Source organism: Lolium perenne, chromosome 1 (genome assembly GCF_019359855.2).
Source record: "Lolium perenne isolate Kyuss_39 chromosome 1, Kyuss_2.0, whole genome shotgun sequence".
Taxonomy (NCBI): domain Eukaryota; kingdom Viridiplantae; phylum Streptophyta; class Magnoliopsida; order Poales; family Poaceae; genus Lolium; species Lolium perenne.
Window position 1 is genome coordinate 27,084,697 of NC_067244.2, and position 21,314 is coordinate 27,106,010.

The following is a 21,314-nucleotide window of genomic DNA, read 5'->3' on the forward strand; positions in this document are numbered from 1 at the left end:
CTTTTCTCTTGCATTTGAATGATCTAGAGATCAAGGTTAGGGTTTAGGGTTAAGTGAAAACACATAAACACATAACATGGTCAAAAGCACACTCAAATAAGTAAACAAGTGACTTATATGCATAGCACTATATGATGAGAAAAAGTTTTTGTTGGTTCTCAAATTTGGTATTTTGGGAAACTCTCTCTTTATCTCTTTATTGAAAAGTTGGGATGTTACAAACCCTTCCCCCTTACAAAAGATCTCGTCCCGAGATCTAAAGAAAAATTAGGTACTAAAGAGATCTGGGTACTCCTTCTTCATGTCGTCTTCGCGCTCCCAAGTGGCTTCGTCTTCAGTGTGATTGCTCCACTGAATCTTCAGGAACTTGATACTCCTGGTGCGGGTGGTTCGGTAAGCTTCCTCCAGGATGTGAATCGGCACTTCGCGGTAGGTCAGGTCTTGGTTGATGTCCACCGATCGGTGATCGATATTCTTGAACACTTCGGTCTTCTCGGGGACTTCAAGGCACTTCCGGAGTAGCGAGATGTGAAACACATTGTGCACAGCGGACATTTCTTCCGGTAGTTCAAGTTGATATGAAACCTCTCCTCGACGACTCAGAATTTTGAAGGGTCCGACATATCTAGGGGCGAGCTTTCCTTTCAGCTGGAATCTCTGCATTCCTTTAAGGGGTGACACTTTAAGATAGACAAAGTCTCCGATCCCGAAGGTCATCTCTCGGCGTCTCTTGTCGGCGTAGCTCTTCCGTCTTGACTGAGCGGTCTTGAGGTACTCGCGAATCTTGTGCACCTTCTCTTCGGCTTCTCGGAGAACATCTGGTCCAAAGACTTGGCTTTCTCCGACTTCTGACCAGTTCAGGGGGGTACGGCATTTCCTTCCATACAAGGCTTCAAAGGGGGCCATTTGTAGGCTGGCTTGGTAACTGTTGTTGTACGAGAATTCTGCGTAAGGCAGGCAGTCTTCCCATTTGGATCCATATTCCAGGACACAAGCTCTCAACATGTCTTCAAGTATCTGGTTGACTCTCTCGGTCTGTCCGTCAGTCTGCGGGTGATATGCCGTGCTGAAATTCAGCCGGGTTCCAAGTCCTTCATGTACTTTCTGCCAGAATCTTGAGGTGAATTGAGATCCTCTATCTGACACTATTGACTTCGGGGTTCCATGCAGGGCGACGATTCTGGAGATGTATAACTCTGCTAACTTGGGGCCTTGGTATGTGGTCTTGACGGCGATAAAATGGGCTACTTTAGTCAATCTGTCTACCACTACCCAGATGGAATCATTTCCCTTGCTTGATTTGGGCAGTCTAGTGATAAAATCCATTCCTACCGAATCCCATTTCCATTCCGGAATCTGCAGGGGCTGTAGCAGTCCTGCGGGTCGTTGGTGTTCTGCCTTGACTCTCTGACATATATCACATTTGGCGATGTAGCTTTCGATCTCTCGCTTCATTCCATGCCACCAGAATTGCTCCTTCAGATCTTGGTACATCTTGGTACCTCCGGGGTGGATTGAGTAAAGGGTGTCATGGGCTTCTTGCAGGATGACTTGCTTCAAGTCTGAGTCCGATGGTACGCAGAGACGTTCCTTGTACCAAAGAACTCCGGCTTCATCTACGGTGAATCCGGGGGCTTTTCCTGCGGCTATCTGTTTCTTGATTCCGTCGATGCTAGCGTTGTCTTGCTGGGCTTCCTTGATCTGGCTAACCAAGGTGGGTTGCATTTCCATGCTGGCTAAGAATCCCTCACTAACAAGTTCCAGTCTGAACTGTTCAAACTCTTGATAAAGGCTAGGCTGTTCGCTTGCGATCATGGAGTTTAACTGACACGGCAGTCTGCTCAAGGCATCCGCTACCACATTGGCCTTGCCGGGGTGGTAGTGAATCTCCATGTCATAATCCTTGATCAATTCTATCCATCGGCGTTGTCTCATGTTCAGCTCTTTCTGGGTGAAGATATACTTCAGGCTTTTATGGTCGGAGTAGATCTCGCATCGATTACCCATGAGGTAATGACGCCAAACCTTCAGGGCTAGGACCACGGCTGCAAGTTCGAGGTCATGGGTTGGGTAGTTTTGTTCATGTTGCTTCAACTGTCTTGAAAGGTAGGATACAACTTTGCCTTCTTGCATGAGTACACATCCAAGACCAACCTTGGAGGCATCACAGTATACATCGAAGGGCTTGGTGATGTCTGGCATGATTAGGATTGGGGCTGAGGTCAGTCTACTCTTGAGCTGTTGAAAGCTCTCTTCACATTTGTCAGTCCACTCAAACTTCTTGTCTTTCTTCAACAGTTGGGTCATTGGTCGAGCGATGCTCGAAAAGCCTTCTACAAATCTGCGGTAATATCCGGCTAATCCAAGAAAAGCGCGGACCTCAGTTTGGGTGGTTGGGGCTTGCCATTCCATAACGGTTTTAATCTTGGCGGGATCTACGGCAATTCCTCCTGCAGACAAGATGTGTCCCAGGAATCCGACTTCCTTTAGCCAAAACTCACATTTGCTAAACTTGGCATATAATTGGTGGTGTCTCAAGGTTTCTAGGACCATCTCCAAGTGCTGTTCATGTTCCTCTTCGGACTTGGAGTAGACAAGAATGTCGTCGATGAACACAACGACAAATTTGTCCAAAAAGTCCATGAAGATCTTATTCATGAGGTTCATGAAGTAAGCGGGGGCATTGGTTAATCCAAACGACATGACGTTGTACTCGTACAACCCGTATCTGGTGGTAAAGGCAGTCTTTGGGATATCTGTGGCTCGAATCTTCAGCTGATGATAACCAGTTCTAAGATCTATCTTGGAGAAAACTTTGGCTCCGGTCAATTGATCAAACAGGTCTTCTATCTTCGGTAGGGGGTATTTGTTTTTGATGGTGACGTCGTTAAGCTTACGGTAGTCCGTACATAAACGATTGGCATCATCCTTCTTGTCCACAAATAAAACTGGTGATCTCCAGGGGGATGCACTGGGGCTAATTAAACCTTTGGCTAACATGTCATCAATCTGCTTCTTCAACTCCACAAGCTTTGTTGGGTTCATGCTATAGGCTCTCTGGGCGATAGGTCCAGTTCCAGGGATTAACTCGATGATGAACTCGATATCCCTATCCGGGGGCATACCTGGTAGGTCATCTGGAAACACATCAGGGTATCGACAAACGACCCTTATTTGATCCAGAGTTGGCTTTGCTACACTTGAGTTGCAGGTGAACTTTCGGGGTAGTCTCTCGGACACATGTTCTACTACGATACCGGTGCTGCTAGTCATGGTGATAGCCTTCTTGGCACAGTCAATCAAACCTTGATGTTTTGACATCCAATCCATCCCTAGTACTACCTCCAAACCTTTGGTTCCCAGAATTATCAGATTGGCATAAAAATCTACTCCATGGATTTTAATGGGTACATTTTTGCAAAATTTTCTGGCTTTGGTGGTTGATCCGGGAATTTGAACTATCATAACATGCTTCAAACTGATAGGTTGAATTCTACTGGTTGATGCAAAGTCTTCGGTGACAAAAGAATGAGATGCTCCGGAATCAAACAACACTCTGGCAGGGATGAAATTGACAGAGAACATACCCAGTACCACATCCGGTGCTTCCTGGGCTTCTTCGGCGTTCATGTGGAAGAGACGGCCGGTACGGTTGTTGGGGTTGTTGGGGACGAACTTCTTGCCGGTGGAGACACGGCGTTGCTGCTGGGCAGGTGCAGCGGTGTTGCCTGCGATCTTGGCGAGCCTCTTGGGACACTCGTTGGAGTAATGGCCCACTACACCACACTCATAGCAAGTGATGGTGGACTTGTCCTTGGGGGTGACGGGGATGGCGTTGCTTCCGGTTCTGGGGGCGGTGTTGGTGTTGTTGTTGTTATTGGGGGCTCTCGGCGGAGCGCGGTTGAAGTTGCTGTTGTGGTTGTTGTTGTAGTTGCTGTTGTTGTGGTGGCCTCCTGGCCTGGGGTTTCCTCCACTCCGGTTTTGAAAACCCGGACGTGACATCGGTGCATTGGGCTTGTTGTTTCTTGGGGCAAAGTTCCCGCTTGAGCTGGGGCGATACCTTGGGGTATGGCTAGGCCCACTCTGATTCATCATGCGGCGCTTGCGGTTTTCGTTGGCTTGATGAAGCTCGCCTTCCATCTAGATGGCGGAGTCAACGAGGGCTTCGAGGTCGGCGAAGGGGATATTCACCAACACAGTCTGCATTTCATCATGCAGTCCGTTCAGGAACCTCTCTTTTCTCTTCTCGGTGGTGTCAGTTTCATCGGGGGCGTACCTTGACAGGGTGAGGAACCTGTCGCGGTATTCTACCACCGACATTCTGCCTTGCTTCAATTCGCGGAACTCATCCCGCATCTTCTTTATCAAACCCGGGGGCACATGGTACTTGCTGAACTTGAGCTTGAAGTCTGCCCAAGTCATGAACTGTCCGGCATTCATGGCACGAGTGCTTGTCCACCAAGCTCTTGCTGGTCCTGCTAGGTAGTGTGTAGCAAACAGTACCTTCTCCTGGTCCTCTACTCCGGCTACTTCTAAGTTGTTTTCCACAGTCTGGAGCCAATCATCGGCGTCCAGGGGTTCTTCAGTCTTGCTGAAAACTGGTGGGTTGGTGTTTTGGAAGTTTTTGAGTTTTGACCCTGGGTGATCATGGTTCCCATGGCCATGGTTGTTGTTGGCAAGCTGTTGGAGTGCTGCTATGTTGGCCTGTCGTTCTGCTCGTTCAGCCTCTCTGTCTTCCAGCATGATCTGCAGCATCTGCATCATAGCGTCTTGATTGGCGCTACGAGTTGGAGGGGCCATCTGAATACGGAAAGAGATCATGAGATGAGGGGGAAATTTCTATGGCTTATTTTGAGTAAGTTTTTGGCAATTGAAGTAAAACTTAAATTCTTTTGATGATAACACAAGCATGCATTCATTCATTCATTCAACATATTTTACAAACTAACACCCAATGGTTTTAAGAACCATTCTACTCGCGCTACGATACAGTGGGACGGGATACAACTCACACCTACATAAGTGAACTAGTGTATCTATTCCTCATCATCATCCACATCGATAGGGATGATTCCATCCTCTCCGGCCTCCAGAAACTCGTAGTCCTCCTCCTCGGTATTCTCATCCTCCTCAAAGTCGTCGTCGTCACTCAGGAAGGCTTCTCCTCCCTGAAGGTCTTCACCTTCTTCCTCCATCTCATTCAGCTGGTCTTCCTGGGCCTGGACAGTGGCCTCCAAGGATGCTATCCTGGCGCGAAGGCGCACAATGGTAGCGTCCTTCTTGGCACGCTGCAGGCGGAGGTTCTTGCGATCCTTGGCAAACATCTTGATTGCATCGGCATGATTTGCCAGTGCAAGGTGAGTCTGGTTGGCGTAGGCGCGTGCGTTGTCCAGATCCTGCTGAGTGTGGTACAGCATGAAGTCCAAGTGATCCACATGGTGCCTCAACTGGGGGTGCATCGGCAGATCCATGGGTTCTCCGGCAGTGTTACGCCTTGCGAGATGCGCAAAGCGTTCCTCCTGAAGTGCTTCCACATTCTGTCCGCACAAGCGAGCAAGTGCTTCCTGAAGAGCACGTGCAAGCCCGTCGAGCCAGTTGCTTTCCCTGAAAGAGAAGAGGATCCTCTCAGAGGTGGGAGGCTCCATCTTGCCCCTCAAGTCAGCGGTGATAATCCACTGCAGCTCCCCTCCAGGCTGGTCGTCCACCTGGATCCCGTGAAACTCGGGGTGTGGGCGACCAAGGTGATCCGACAGAGAGTTGAGGTCGTGCTCAAAGATCAAACTCCCACCATTCCCAAGCTGGTAGAACTTGGTGTTGATAGGTTCATTGGGCTCCATCTGAAAGCGAAAAAGATGAGTAAGTTAGAGAGTGAACAAGTGTGGCACAATTTTAAGTAGATTCAAATAAGAAGGAACATGAGTCACCAAGTTTGAACAAGTCTCAAGGACAAGAGGGTAGATAAATTTTCACAAATATTTTCTTCCTTTTGATTTCAAAGTTAAATTTTCTTTCGAACGTCCATTCTAACTAGGGCTTCCTAAGGTCAAACAATGGCTCTGATACCAACTTGTCAACACCCGGATTTTTAAGTCCGGATGCCTATTATGTCATACATCGCAATCCCAGGAATGTTGTTGTTGCGAGGCATAATAGTTAAGTATCACAGTCATTATTCATTACAAGCCATAAAGTCTTACAATTGGAATCACATCATCCATATTACACGAATAGTTGATCTATTGATCAACGAACAAATACAAGTTCATAGCGGAAGCGTAAGATACAAGGACTCTCTAGTCCACAGGCCAACGCTTGACGTTGGAAGACTCCTAGTTAAGCCCTACCCATAATCAGGTATTGTGGGGGTACTTGTAAATTGGAAAGGTATCGCATCCAAACCAATATCAGTTTTGAATCAAAAATCACCATCTTCTCTTAGTCATATCACTTTTCAAACTTCATTCAAAAACAACTTCACTTCACTAAGTTCCCATCTAGAGTATTCAAGTTTTATTTGTTAGCCATAGCACTAATCATGAGGGGTGCTAACTTAGCTTTGCTTGCTCTAGGCTAAGGTGGTACTCTTGTACTACTCTAGACCCAGTGAAACATAAATCAACAAGTACTTTGGTAAAACAAACGTAAATAAAGCTTGTAAAGTAAAACTGGAAAAAAAAATAGGATCATAAGCATAAAGTAAATGGGTAATGCCTTGCTCAAGGTGAGCTTTGCACTTTGCAAGAGTATTATCTTGCCTTGGTGGTGGTACTGATCAAAGTGGTCTTCTTCTTCTTGGAAGTAGGCCTCCTCCTCCTCTTGATATTCTTCCGTACTAGCGTCTAAAATACGAATACGAAGTACAATCACCACACCAATCTTATATACTAAACTAAGCACACATAGGTCACTCAAGCTAAACTATCATCACCCACTACTAACAAGTTGGTGGATTTATTTTCTTATTAAAGAGAAATAATTTCCTCTCATACTAATTAAGGTGCTTCTTTGACTTCTTTAGAGGAATGACTTCCTCTAATTACACCATTAAGATTTAATTTCTTTAATGAGTAATATATGACCTAGGTTGACCAAAGTCAACCTCTTCATACTTACCATTTAAGAAAATGATTTAAATGAGGTGGGGCACCTCATACATGTTAACCCTAACATGGTGATGATTTAAGATCATCAAACAAACCATATGAGAGCTAAATGACCAGAGCCTTTATCTCATAATGGATTGTTTGTGACAAGATTTAAATGAGATGAAGATTCTCATAAAATTTCTAAATAGTTTTGGACAATATCTTTGACTAGAAATAGCCAAATATTCCTCTAATTCATCTAGGCCATGATCATCCAAAGTAGGCATGGCATATTTTTGCAGAAACAATTAATGTAGGTGAAATGTGGATTATAGGAGTTGGAATCAACTCAAAATCATTTTTGGTTGATTTTTAACAATTGTTTGAAGTCAGAAAAGTCTCTGCCTTGATTATTTTGCTACTTTAATTCTACAGCACATCTAGGGTTCAAACCAGTGGCATTTCAAAGATAAAACTCTAAGCTTTCCAACCATATGTATTTCATAAATTTTGGCCCAGTGGTTTGAGAATTATTCAAATTTGAACACAGCATCTGTGAGCAAAACTGAAAAGGTGTGATTTGTTTGAATTTGATCTGTGGGCCTTGCGCGGGAAACTAGCTGGGCTGCGGGGTTTAAATGAAATGGGCCGGCCCACTTCGCGTCCAGCGCGAGCAGGCCGCCTGACGGCGGGTCCCACGTGTCAGTGGGTCTTAGCAGCGCGAAACGGTACGTGAGAGAGGGGCCGTGCGATTAGAACCAAGATCGACGGACAGGGTTCGTCGTCATCGACGGCGAGAGGGGGACTCACTGGCGGCGGCAGTAGGGGGTCGGCGAGGTCGTCGGAGCTCCGGCGGTCGACGGCGATGTGCGCAGCGACGTTGTCGAAGACGGCGGTCCTCCTGGTAGCAGTGGCGTCTCCGGGGATGGCCTCCAACGCCGGCGAGCTCCGTGTACTGGCGGCGGCGACGATCTTGCAATTGGGGCGGCACGGTGGCTAATCGAGCAAGGTGAGGTGGCTAGGCGGCTCAGGGTGAAGAGGAGAAGCTGGTGGTGTGCTCAATTCGACTGGAGGGGCGCTCCTTTTATAGCTTCGAGGGGTGGCCATGGTGCTGCGGAGGTGGCAATCATGGCGACGCGGCTACAGCGATGATGATGGACGGGCGATGATGCAGGCGTGCAGGCGGGGTCCTGGAGGTGACGTAGCGCGTGATTGCGGTGAAAACGAGGCACAAGCGAGCTCGTCATCGTCCTTGCGAGCTGGGTGTCTGTGGCGGACGTCGTCGGCGTGGGCGAGGCGCACGGCGTTCCCGCGGGCCAATGGCCGTGTCTGGGTGACTGCTGGTGAGGTGGGGACGCGTTTGGTGCCATGAGCAAGGGCGGAGGTGACGCGAGCTGGTGGCACGACGACGTGTCCAGGCGTGTCTGCGGCGCTCGCCATGCGCGTTCTGGCGCGCATGGACATGTCCTGGGCACGTCTGGGCGTCACGTTCCTGGCCGCCACGGTGCACGATTCGATCGGGGCTGGTGTCCAGTCGACGCAGGGAAGTGTGGAGCATCTGCTAGACATGGTTTGGCACGTTGGAGAGGGCCAGGGGTAGAGATGGCATGATGAGCTCATGCCATGCCATGGCATGGCATGATTTGCAACTGTTGATGATGCAATGGTGTACCAAAGTTTGTCTGAGGTGCTTGGCAGGGTAGAGGGAGGTCAAAGGAGTACACATGATGACCTAATGGTGAAGAGGAAGGCCAAAATCTGCTGGACAAAGCAATGCATGGGGTTGGCAGATTTGTGCTCACCATGTGTTTGATTAAATGGCCGCAAGAACAAAATTTTCAAATTTTTGGATGAATTTTGGTGGGTTGAAAACATATAAAATTTGCAGAAGAGTGGTGGTGGTTTGGGTCAATTTGACAAGGATTTGCAAAATCACCAATTGCATGTGATCTTACATATGTGTCAATGTCTCAACTTTGGTTCACCACCATTTGAAATAGAGGGGGAATTTGGGGTGGTGTCTTTGGGCAAAGTTATTCACATTCATGTTGTCTTGGATGAGGTGCAAAGTTTGGGCAAAGTCTAGAAGAGAAATCTCAAGAAAACAAGGCTCAAAGTGGGTACCAGAATAAGAAATGCAAAAGTGACCATATTGCATGTCACTTGCAATTTGAATTTGATTTTGGTTTGATTTGAGTTTCTTCACTTCCAAAAGTGTTTGAAAGTGTTTAGTAACCATTTACAACTAATGGTGCAAGCCAAAGTGGTCTAGGTTAAGTGTTTGCAAAAATGGCATGAGCCATATGTGTGTGTTGTGGTGAATTTTATCTTATCTTTTCTAAATTCTTTTCTCTTGCATTTGAATGATCTAGAGATCAAGGTTAGGGTTTAGGGTTAAGTGAAAACACATAAACACATAACATGGTCAAAAGCACACTCAAATAAGTAAACAAGTGACTTATATGCATAGCACTATATGATGAGAAAAAGTTTTTGTTGGTTCTCAAATTTGGTATTTTGGGAAACTATCTCTTTATCTCTTTATTGAAAAGTTGGGATGTTACATAGTTGGCTCCCACCTCCATGCCCCAAGTGGTCTTGTCCCCGGTGGCGTGGAGGTTGACTACGGCGAGCCCTAGTGTGGTGGAGAAGGAGTTGGACTAGATCGCTTTTCTTGTTATCCCTTTGAGGTCCTTTGTGTAAATTGTAAGGGTCAGTTTGTAATTCTCAGTTTTCTTAGAACCCTTTCTATAAAATGTACCTCCACCGCTTTGACTGAATGAAGCTCTAGGTCCTTCGGACTGCCCTTTTTAAAAAAAAAAACTCATGTGCTCTATTTTTGGTGACACCATGAAGCGACTGACGAAGCCAACGGTGAAGGAAATGTATGGTTGTGTGTGCACGAGCTAGCAGAAACTGCCCACGATACTTCGATATAGCGTGATGTCCGTTGATGGATCTGCGCTCATCTTGGATAGGTTTAGTGTCTTGGTTTCATAGGAACGTGCACAGCATTGCAGCCTGCCATTCCAGCTTTCTCCAAAAGCTTGCTAGCAAACGGGACCTACTTGAGTGTGATATCCCTCGGCTTCTACTCGACCTCAATGGCTAGATATGATGTCGACATGCTCATGTCACTCATCCAGAACTTCATGCTCATGTCCTCGTTAAACTTGATGACAAGCTTGGTGCATGCCTTATCACGATTAGATCATTGTCATAGATGCCTATAAGAAACCGCTTGCCGCCCTTGCAACGCGTGTGTACATGGCATGTTCATATGTACTACGTGTGAAGCCGAGGGACACCAGCATGTTGTCCAACTTGATGTTCCATGCTCGCGGTGCCTGGTGGAGACCGTAAAACGACATGTGAAGGCGCAACACTTTGCTCATAGTGTCGAAGCTTGCAAAGCCGGGCGACATAGACTTCCTCACCAAGTTCCCCGTTCAAAAATGCAGTCTTAACAGCCATATGGTGCATTTCCCACTTCTCTGCGCGGTGACGACGAGGACCAGCCACATAGAGTCTAGGCGCACCACCCGAGCAAAGACCTTGTTGAAGTCGATCCCCAGTCGCTGCACGCACCCCTTTTCCACCAATCGTGCCTTGTGCTTTAGCACGTTTCCATTGGCGTCTCGCTTGAGTTTGTAAACCCATTTGAGACCGATCGGCTTGTGACCTACAGGTAAATCAGTAAGGGAACACATGTTGTTCTGCTTGATGGAGGCCAACTCGTCACACATAGCTTCTTGCCACTGCTCTTCATTCTCCGCCTCAGTATAGGTCGACGGTTCGTTGGAAGGAATGAGCACCATGCAATCGACCTGTCTAGGCACAGGAGCATTAAGTTTCACTAGTACAAATCGGGTCTTGTAAGGCCCCTCATGGCACATGAAGGCCCTTCTCGTATACTATGCGGAAGAACGCTGACGCCCGAAATTCCCGAAATTCCAACCATCTGCCAGCCATCAACCCACACGTGCATCGAAAGCCTAGCACACGGTCGGTAAAAATGAAACCCCGCATGTGATTTGATGCAAACGTTTACTCTATAGGGAATCGTGTGCGTATCATTCATCTTTGCACACTCATTTTTTCATTCAAACTGTGTGTGATATTTTCGCAATTGCTTCTCCTTTCCCGCTGTTACCTACCTTCTCGCCATCTCCAAATCATCTATAAATCGAGTGAGAGCCACCGGTAGCTTATACCTCAAAAAATGGCTGAAAAAACTACATGAACAATGCCTCACCGCCCTATATATGTGTCGAGTTACCTGAGAGCGATGATGGAGGCGGCGGTAAGGGCTCCGCTTTCCACGTAGCTGCCTAGCCATTCACGGGTCATTGGTGTCCCGACCCTCCTGATGCCCGGTGAAGGGGCGCCCCAAGTCTCCGAACCTAGTGTCGAGTCGTTGTTGGAGGACTCGAATTCGCTAGAAGAATTTTTCACGCTCAAAGCAAGGATGGAGGCAGCGCTAAGGGCTCCGCTTTCCGCAGAGCCACGTAGCCGTTCACGGGCCGTTGATGTCCCAGCCCTCCTGATGCCTGGTGAAGGCGCGCCCTCGGCCTCCCACCCTAGTGTCAATTTGTTGTTGGATGACTCTGGCTCGCTGGTGATTTTCATCGATGAACCCAAACCGGAGAGAAAAAAAGTACGCCCTCTAAGAGTGGACACTAGTGGAAAACAGGGCTTTCGAGGAAGCCTTTTGTCGCGGGTGCCTCTGCACCCGCGACAAATGGCCTGGCCACGTCGCCCCGAAACCCTTTGGAGTGGTCCGGGCCTTTTGTCGCGGGTCGTAGCAAGACCCGCAACAAAAGGGGTCTGAGGTTTGGCGCCTCCTGCTGGCACCCCTTTTGTCGCGGGTCGTGGTATGGCCCACGACAAAAGGGCCAGGCCTATATATACACACAGCCAGCCCCCCCCCCCCCCCCACCTCCCTACATTTTTTTCCTTGGTGGTGAAAGGTGGAGGTTTATGCTAGCTCTTCTTTTCTTCATGTGCACAAGAGGTGTTTGATGAAATGTTTGTGAGGGATGCCACTTGATTTTATTTGATAATATTCATCCTCCTTTTGATCCTAAAAGGTTAGCAACTATTTTCTCGTATACATAATTCGCACAATACTAATTTTAGCAAGGTGATTGCATCTGATACATAATTGTACTTATGATGCAGATGAGTCATCCATGGATGTACGGTAACCGATGTGCTCCCGCTTTCAGAGAGGGCTTGAATTCTTTCCTGCTTGTGGCCGAGGCCAACAAGTCGAAGCAAGGTTTTATGTGATGTCCATGTCTGAAATGTAAGAATGAGAAGGATTACTCTTGCTCGAGAGACATTAAGAGCCACCTGCTTCGGTTCGGATTCATGTCCAGCTATAATGTTTGGACCAAGCACGGAGAAGAAGGGGTTATGATGGAAGACGGCGATGAAGAAGAAGATAACGATGACCAGTACCGATCTATGTTCTCTGAATTCGATGATACACAAATGGAAGACAATGAAGAAGAAGGAGGTGAAGAACAGGCACCAGATGATCCTGCTGATGATGATCTTCGTTGGGCCATTTCTGATGCAAGGAGAGACTGTGGCACGGATAAGAAGAGGTTGCAGTTCGACAAGATGTTAGAGGACCACCACAAATTGTTGTACCTAGGTTGTGAAGATGGGCAGAGAAAACTGGGTACCATATTGGAATTGCTGAAATGGAAGGCAGAGGCCGGTGTGACTGACTCGGGATTTGAAAAATTGCTGATAATATTAAAGAAGCTGTTTCCAAGAAATAACGAATTGCCCGTCAGTACGTATGAAGCAAATAAGTTTGTCTGCCCTCTAGGATTAGATGTGCAGAAGATACATGCATGCATTAATGACTGTATCCTCTACAGCGGTGAGAAGTACGATAATTTTAATAAATATCTGATATGCGGTGCATTGCGGTATAAGATCAGAAAAGATGACCCTGGTGATGTTGAGGGCGAGCCACCCAGGAAGAGGGTTCCTGCGAAGGTGATGTGGTATGCTCCCATAATACCACGGTTGAAACGTTTGTTCAGAAACAAAGAACATGCCAATTTGTTGCGATGGCACATGGAAGAACGTAAGAAAGAGCATGCCAAGCTGGTGATATTCATTGATGAACTGGAGAGAAAAAAGTACGCCCTCCAAGAGTGGAGCCGGTGCTATTGTAGCCTTGGGCTCTAGCAAAGGTCGTGATGAAGAAGATTTTAAGTTTAATTAGTTACCTATTAGATTTTCTATATGTAATATGGGCAGAAAATATCCATCATGAGCCCTCCAAATATAAAGTGTATCGCGATTTAGTGTGTTTTGTGTGACTCAAAATCCATGGACTAGTATCTTTATTCAAAGTACGAGCTACTTAATTTATGGTTGTAAGTTACACATAATTTTGTATGCAAAAGCACATGTGGCAGTGGCTATCGCACACGGCTAGTAAAAAATAGTTGTATGTGATAGATCACATGACATACAACTAAAGTATTGTAAACTGTGTGTGGTTATTGGAACCACCTTATGGTTGTTCGAGGAAATAAAGTAATGTCACTAGTAGAAATAAAGGCTTTTATCCTGTCCTCCAAAGAGCTTTTGCACCGGATTTGGCACGAACCGGTGCTAAAGGGGTCATTAGCACCGGTTCGTGCGGTCTGGATGTCCAGGGGGCATTAGTACCGGTTCGTGCGGGACCATTAGCACCGGCTAACAAAGGTTTTTCTGCTCCCCACGCACCTCCACCACCCCCCCCCCCCCCCCCCGTGGATCGCCTTTTTTAACACTGTAAAATAGAAAATAAAATGATAGAAAATTCAAAAAAAAAATTGTTTTCAGATTCTTGTATGTTATGCAACCTACTATTCGGAGAAATTAAGAAATTCGAATTTTCACTTTTTTTGCAAAAAATGGTAAAACCGCAATAACTTTTGCATACGACGTCAGAAAAAAACGTATAATATATCAAAAAAATCCTGGGAAAAAGTTACATCCGAATTCACCGGGGTTAACCCGGTTAGCCAATTTTTAAATTCTCAAAATTCCAAATGAAAATATGAAAGCAGGAAGATTTTAGTTTTTTCTAGAAATTTAGGATTTTATATATTTTTTTATTTTTCAAAATTAAAATTAATAATGGCATCCTGCATAAAGATTACACTCTGCAAATTATAAGTTTTTCAAATTTTCAGGTTTTAGGTTTGGCAAAAAAATTTAAAAAATTAAAAATAATTTAAAATAATACAAATTATAAAGTTAATGTTTATTTATTTATTCAAGATTATTATTATATCATTATTTTTGTTTATTAAAAGAATTATTTGAAATTCGAACAATAAAGAAATATGACATCGACCGATATGTTAATAGGATTGATATGATTCTACTATCACATACATGCGCGCGAAGCACTTGGATACGGGATGGAAAGGACCTTGGAAGTTAAGCGTGCTAGTGCTAGAGTAGTGGGAAGATGGGTGACCGAGCGGGAAGTCTAAGCACGAGTAAGTAATTAGACTAGAGATAAGGGTAGTTAGAGACTAAACTTGTGAAATAACTAAAATATTAGAAATTCTGAAAAAAAGGAAAAAAAAAAGGGAGTGAACAATAATTCGAATTTTTTTTACGGTAGCGGGGTTCTACCGCGGCAGCGTTTTGGGACATTTTCCTGCCGCGACACAACCCTTTTGCACCGGTTCGTATTACGAACCGGTGCAAAAACTCCCCCGCCGAGCGCCCCACAGCCTGCCACGTGTTGACCCCTTTAGCACCGGTTCGTAAGTGAACTGGTGCAAAAGGGGGGGCCTTTTGCACCGGATGCTTTGCACCGGTTGGGCATCCGGTGCATATGGCCCATACCAACCGGTGCAAAAGGCCATGTTTCCAGTAGTGTGTATAGCACAACGGGAAGCTCAACAGTTAGCATAGTGGCTAGCACAACGGCTAGTTTTTTATGTATTGTCATAGAAAATCGCATGCTATCGTAAACAAAATGTTAGGCCTATCCTAAGGCATCATATATGGGCATGCTTTAAGAAAACCGTGCGTGATATGCACATTTTTCTTAAATACCAGGCCCCTTCCTTTATCCTTGTTCCTGAACGCCTTAGACATTTCTAGCTGTTACTTCGGAACCCCATTTCCCGCATCCCTGTGACCTGGCACCGCCGACCGTCGCCATTGTTAGGGAGCCAACAAGATCTTATGGCACCGACACCGTGATTTGAACGAGCTACGTTTTCTTGACATAATTAGGGATGCACTCTAGTTTGGGATTTAGGTTTTCTCGTTCCGATTCGTTTCATCTATGTGAATATTATAGGTTCCCCATTACAACTGGGAGGATCTCCATGCTGAGATAAAACTATGTATTAAAGGGTTGAACATCGATGCTGAGAAGAAGAATAAAGCAAAGAAAAAAAAAGCAAAGATGTTTGAAGAACAAAAGATATACCTATATGTCTCAGATATTGTCCACAGATAGAAGATGGATATAGAGACTGACAAGTTGAGGATGAAGAAGATTAAACATTATAAGGGGCGCGCTCTTCATTGAGGAAGACCTTACAGCTGGTGAAGAAGGGCACGCAGTGTCAAAGGCGGACACCGCATCTTCTGGCTGCATCACCATCAGCATGTACTTGCGCGGCCCCACGCGGAGAAACTTGAGGACTGCCTTGTACTCGTCGACGAGATCGCTTAGGAGCTCAAAAACACTGATGATGCCTGTCAAAATGCAAATTCCTCAATTGACTCACCAGATCGGAAATGTGGATACTTGTACTCGCTAGGCCTTGGCCTTCCGTATGCGCTCACACCATCCCACGCAATCTTCCCGCAATCCTTGGCCACAAGTGTGCGCACCATTTTCGGGGGACGACATGGAGCAGCGCATCCAACAACGTGTGATCGTCATGTTCGTCGTTAGTGCCAAACTCGATGATGTCCCAAAGGCGCGCCACTTGGAGCTAGACGTGCATGACCATGACTCATTCGGCGTAGTTGGAGCGAGTCAGTGTCGGGTACTAGGCATTGTCAAAACTCTCCCGCACCACACACTCCCACACAACGATCTTGCCACCGCGCACCATGCTACGCCATCGCCTCGGGGTCGGGGATATGAAGGTGCAACGCCTTTGGGTTGTCGGCGGCTTGGAGCCACTCCCCTCAACGTGAGCGCCCTTATTCATCTCCGACGGAGTTTGACATCTCACTCTCATAACAATTATCATCCATGGGAAGGAAATAGAAGAGAGATAACGAGAGGTAAGAGAGGTTTTGATGAACCGTGACTTTTGTCCTTTTCCTTTTATTTAGAGAGATACGAAGTAGTGTGCCATTACTTTCACCACATCTCCTACTTGGACGTGCCATCCCACTGTTAGAATATGTATCAGGAGGATTTTTATGTTCTTTGTATTGGGCTTCATACGGGCTGTGTATGGAGTCCTATCTTTGTAAACAATCTCCGATCGTATCTCTGTAAAACACTGGCATCGTTCTGCCTTATATAACACGAACCCGTGACCGAGACAAAGGTACACGTTCAAGCCATCGCTAATACCGCTAATATGGTATAGATCTTCTTCCTGACCTAGCTGTTGCCGCCGCCGCCGCTGTCTTCAGCCGCAGCCGCCGCCACAACCAACAAACCGCGCCACCGCTGCAGCCTGATCGTTGCCGCTGCCGTGCTCTACAAACACCCAGCAAGAAACAGCCACAGATACAATCTGCCGTCGCTGCCGTAGCTGCTTCCCAGCTGCCGCCGGCGCCGCATCACAAAACCCTCACAACCACGAACCTGCTGCCGCCACTATTGCTGTCCTCCAGTCACCGCCGCCGCCGCATCACAAAGATCTCGCTGCAGTAGTCTGCCTGCTGTTTCCGCTGTTCGATATTCCACAACCCTAGATCGTTTTCTGTTTTCAGGTTGGACGTCATGAGTTCATCAAACTCGCCGGCCATGTCAAGCTCTGCCCTAGCTGCTGCCTTGGGAGCACCACCTGCGCAGCAACTAACCCGCAACAACTTTCTTCTCTGGAAGGCCCTTGTTCTTCCTGCTTTCCGTGGTGCCAATGTGATGCAACTCCTTGATGGATCGGATAAAGCTCCTGCCAAAACTATTGAAGTTGAGGACTCTGAGAAGAACAAAGCCATGGTTCCCAACCCGGCATACATTGATTGGATGGCCAAAGATCAACAAGTTCTTCGGTTTCTCCTCAACACTCTCTCGCCGGATGTGCTATCCCATTTGCTTGAGGTGACATCTACTACCGAGGCTTGGGCAGCTATCAGTGCTATGTTCAAGACAGTGTCTCGTACCAAGGCGCAGCATCTCCGTGGTGAACTCAATGATACAAAAAAAAATTCGCTCGCCACTGATCAATACTACACTAAGATGAGGGGTTTTGCCTCTGAATTGTCTGCTCTTGGGAAGCCTGTTGAAGATGACGAGTTCCTTGGTTATTTGTTGCATGGCCTTGATAAGGGAGAATACAATGCTCTCATCACCACTGTGAATGGAAACCCTGGTACATCACTTGATGAGTTCTATGAACAATTGAGCTCTTATGACATACGCAATGGAGTTGAAGAAAATGGCTCGTTTGTCTCGTCCGCCAACCTTGCTCGTCGTGGTGATCCATGTTCATGTGCCCGCACTCCTCCGCCCCGTGGCCGCTCACCTCCTCCACCTCGGGCTCGTAGTCCATACCGTGGTGGTAGCTACCGTGATGATGACACCAGAAGTTGGCGACGTGATGATGGCCGGGGCAATGGCAACTGGTGTCGCGATGACAACTGGCGCCGTGATGACCGTCGAGGTGATGACCGTCGCGGTGATCGTCGAGATGATCGCCGTAGAGATGATGGTGGTGGTCGCCGCTCTGATGGACGCCGTTCAGACCGCGTCCCTACTCCATATGTTGATGCGGAGTGTCAAATCTGTAAGAAACATGGTCACCCCGCCAATGCATGCTGGTGGTGCTACTCAGATGACAAGAAATACAGGGATGATGGTGAGAAGGGAGCAAATCTCGCGTCATATGGTGTTGATACAAATTGGTATAATGATACAGGTGCCACTGACCACATTACTAGTGAACTGAACAAGCTTCTTATAGCCAACAAGTACCATGGACAAGATCGAGTTCGCACTGCTGAAGGTTCAGGTATGCACATTAGTCATATTGGTAATTCAGTTTTGCGCACTCCTCATAGCTCCTTTGATCTAAATAATATCCTTCATGTTCCTAGTGCATCAAAGAACCTCTTGCATGTTCATCGCTTTACCCTTGATAATCATGTCTTTATTGAGTTTCATCTTTTTTTCTTAATTAAGGACCAAGCAACTCGAAGGACTCTCTTTAGGGGCCCCTGCTGGGGTGGTCTCTATCCCTTGGTGCCCATGTTCCATGAGACCGCCAAGCACGCCTTCATCCCAATAAATACATCATCATCTACATGGCATCGCTGCTTAGGACATCCATCTTCTTTTGTGGTTCAACAAGTTCTTAGGAAAAATAAAATAGCTTACACTCCAGAAAGTACTCCATATGTTTGTGACTCTTGTCAGTTAGCAAAGAGCCATCAACTACCATACCCCACCTCATCTAGTGTTTCCACTGCTCCTTTGGAGCAAGTCTTCTCTGATGTATGGGGGCCTGCACCTCTTTCTGTGGGAAAACATGCATATTATGTAAGCTTCATTGATGATTTCAGTAAATTTACATGGATCTATTTGCTTAAAAAGCGTTCTGATGTTTATCAAGCTTTTCTTAACTATCAACAGTATGTTGAGCGTAAGTTTGATAGGAAAATTGCTACTATGCAAACTGATTGGGGAGGTGAATACGAGAAATTAAATGGTTTCTTTCAAAAAGTTGGCATCACACACCATGTCTCTTGTCCTCATGCTCACCAGCAAAATGGTTCAGCTGAAAGAAAACATCGTCATATAGTTCAAGTTGGTCTTGCTTTGCTTGCCAATGCCTCCATGCCTCTTAAGTTCTGGGATGAAGCGTTTATCACTGCAACTTTTCTCATCAATTTGCTTCCTAGTAAAGTGCTTGATTTTGAAACTCCTACTGAACGGCTTTTTCATATCACCCCAAATTATGATGTCCTCCGAACGTTTGGTTGTGCCTGTTGGCCCAATCTTCGTCCCTATAACAAGCGGAAACTTGCTTTTCATTCCACACGATGTGTCTTTCTTGGTTATAGTCCTCTCCATAAAGGTGTCAAATGCCTAGATATATCGACAGGTCGTTGTGTATATTTCTCGTGATATCGTATTTGATGAGAATGTCTTCCCGTTTGCATCCCTTCATCCAAATGCCGGTGCTCTTCTTAAGAAGGAAATCCTTTTTCTTCCATCATCCACCTCCCCTTCCTATGAGAGTGCACAAAATTGCAATAACCATGTTGTACCTATTGTGTCTATTCCAAATGTGCTGCAGGATACTACAAGTTCTGAAGAAAATCCCAGTCAAAACAGTGAAGAAATCAGTGTTGAATATGATGTTGAAAATCAGTCACAAAATGACGAAACAGGCACAGAACACGGGGAGGATTCTTCTGAACATTCCTCTGCCTCTGCCGATCCCGAGACGCCGCAGACCGAGGCAGATTCGCCTCGTCAGGCGCCAGAGGCCTCCACCAGCGAGCAGACCTCATCTGCCGTGTCCGCGCGTGCTCGCCACACGCCCGCGTCCGGTCCGTCGTCGCCGCGTGGCAGCGCCAGCGACCAGGCCTCGCCTGCCGTGTCTGCACGTGCTGGCCACGCGCCTACGCCCAGTCCTTCGCCGCCGCGTGGCAGCGCTGGCTCGCTGCATGCGACAGACTCCCCAGGCGCGTCAGAGTCCACTGGCAGCCTGTCCCTTTCGAGATCTTCTGCGCCCAGCTCTGTTGGAGGCGCTGCTGGGGGAGAAAACTCAGCAAATTCAAATGTAGAAAATTCAAATGCTGATTCAAATTCACCGCCTCCTCCTTCACCACCTGGAGTTCGTACTCGACTGCAGAAAGGTATACGCAATCCCAAACAATATACTGATGGTACAGTCAGATATGGTATGTTGTCCTCTACAGGTGAACCACATACACTCACAGAGGCGTTGAATGATCCAAATTGGCGCAAGGCTATGGAGGAAGAATACAATGCACTTCTTGATAACAAGACTTGGCATCTTGTCCCTGCAAGTAGAAACAAGAACTTGATTGATTGCAAATGGGTGTACAAAATTAAGAAGAAGGCAGATGGCTCTATTGACACATATAAAGCAAGGCTGGTTGCAAAAGGTTTTAAGCAGAGGTATGGCATTGACTATGAGGATACATTCAGCCCTGTAGTTAAATTGCAACTATCAGAATTGTCTTGTCTCTCTCTGTTTCTTGTGGATGGAGTTTACGGCAGCTAGATGTCAAGAACGTGTTTCTTCATGGTGTTCTGGAAGAAGAGGTATACATGAGACAACCTCCGGGTTTTGAAAACCCCCATGCTCCGCATCATATATGCAAACTTGAAAAAGCTTTATATGGTCTGAAACAAGCACCTCGAGCATGGTATTCTAGATTGAGTTCTAAGCTATGTGAACTTGGGTTTACTCCACCAAAGGCTGACACCTCCTTGTTTCTTTTCAAGAAATCAGGTATCACTATGTTTGTGTTGATTTATGTTGATGACATCATAGTTACTGGCTCTTCTGATCATGCCATTACTTCTCTCCTTCGAGATTTAAATGTGAACTTTGCTATCAAGGATTTGGGTGACTTACATTTCTTTCTTGGTATTGAAGTAAAAAGGATACACAATGGTCTACTCTTGATATAGGAAAAATATGCTACATAGTTACTTGACAAAGTTGGAATGCATGACTGTAAGCCTGCTCCTACACCTCTGTCCTCTTCTGAACAGCTATCTCTCACAGTTGGTACACCTCTTGGCTCTGAAGATTGCACTCAATATAGAACTATAGTTGGAGCTCTACATTACCTGATCTTGACACGACCTGATCTAGCCTTCTCACTAAACAAGGTTTGTCAGTATCTTCATGCTCCAACTACAGAACATTGGACAGTTGTTAAGCGTATTCTCAGATATGTGAAAGATACATTAAAACTTGGGATCACCTTTACAAAATCATCATCCACACTTCTTAGTGCCTTTTCAGATGCAGACTGGGCTGGTGACTTGGATGATAGGAGATCCAGAGGTGG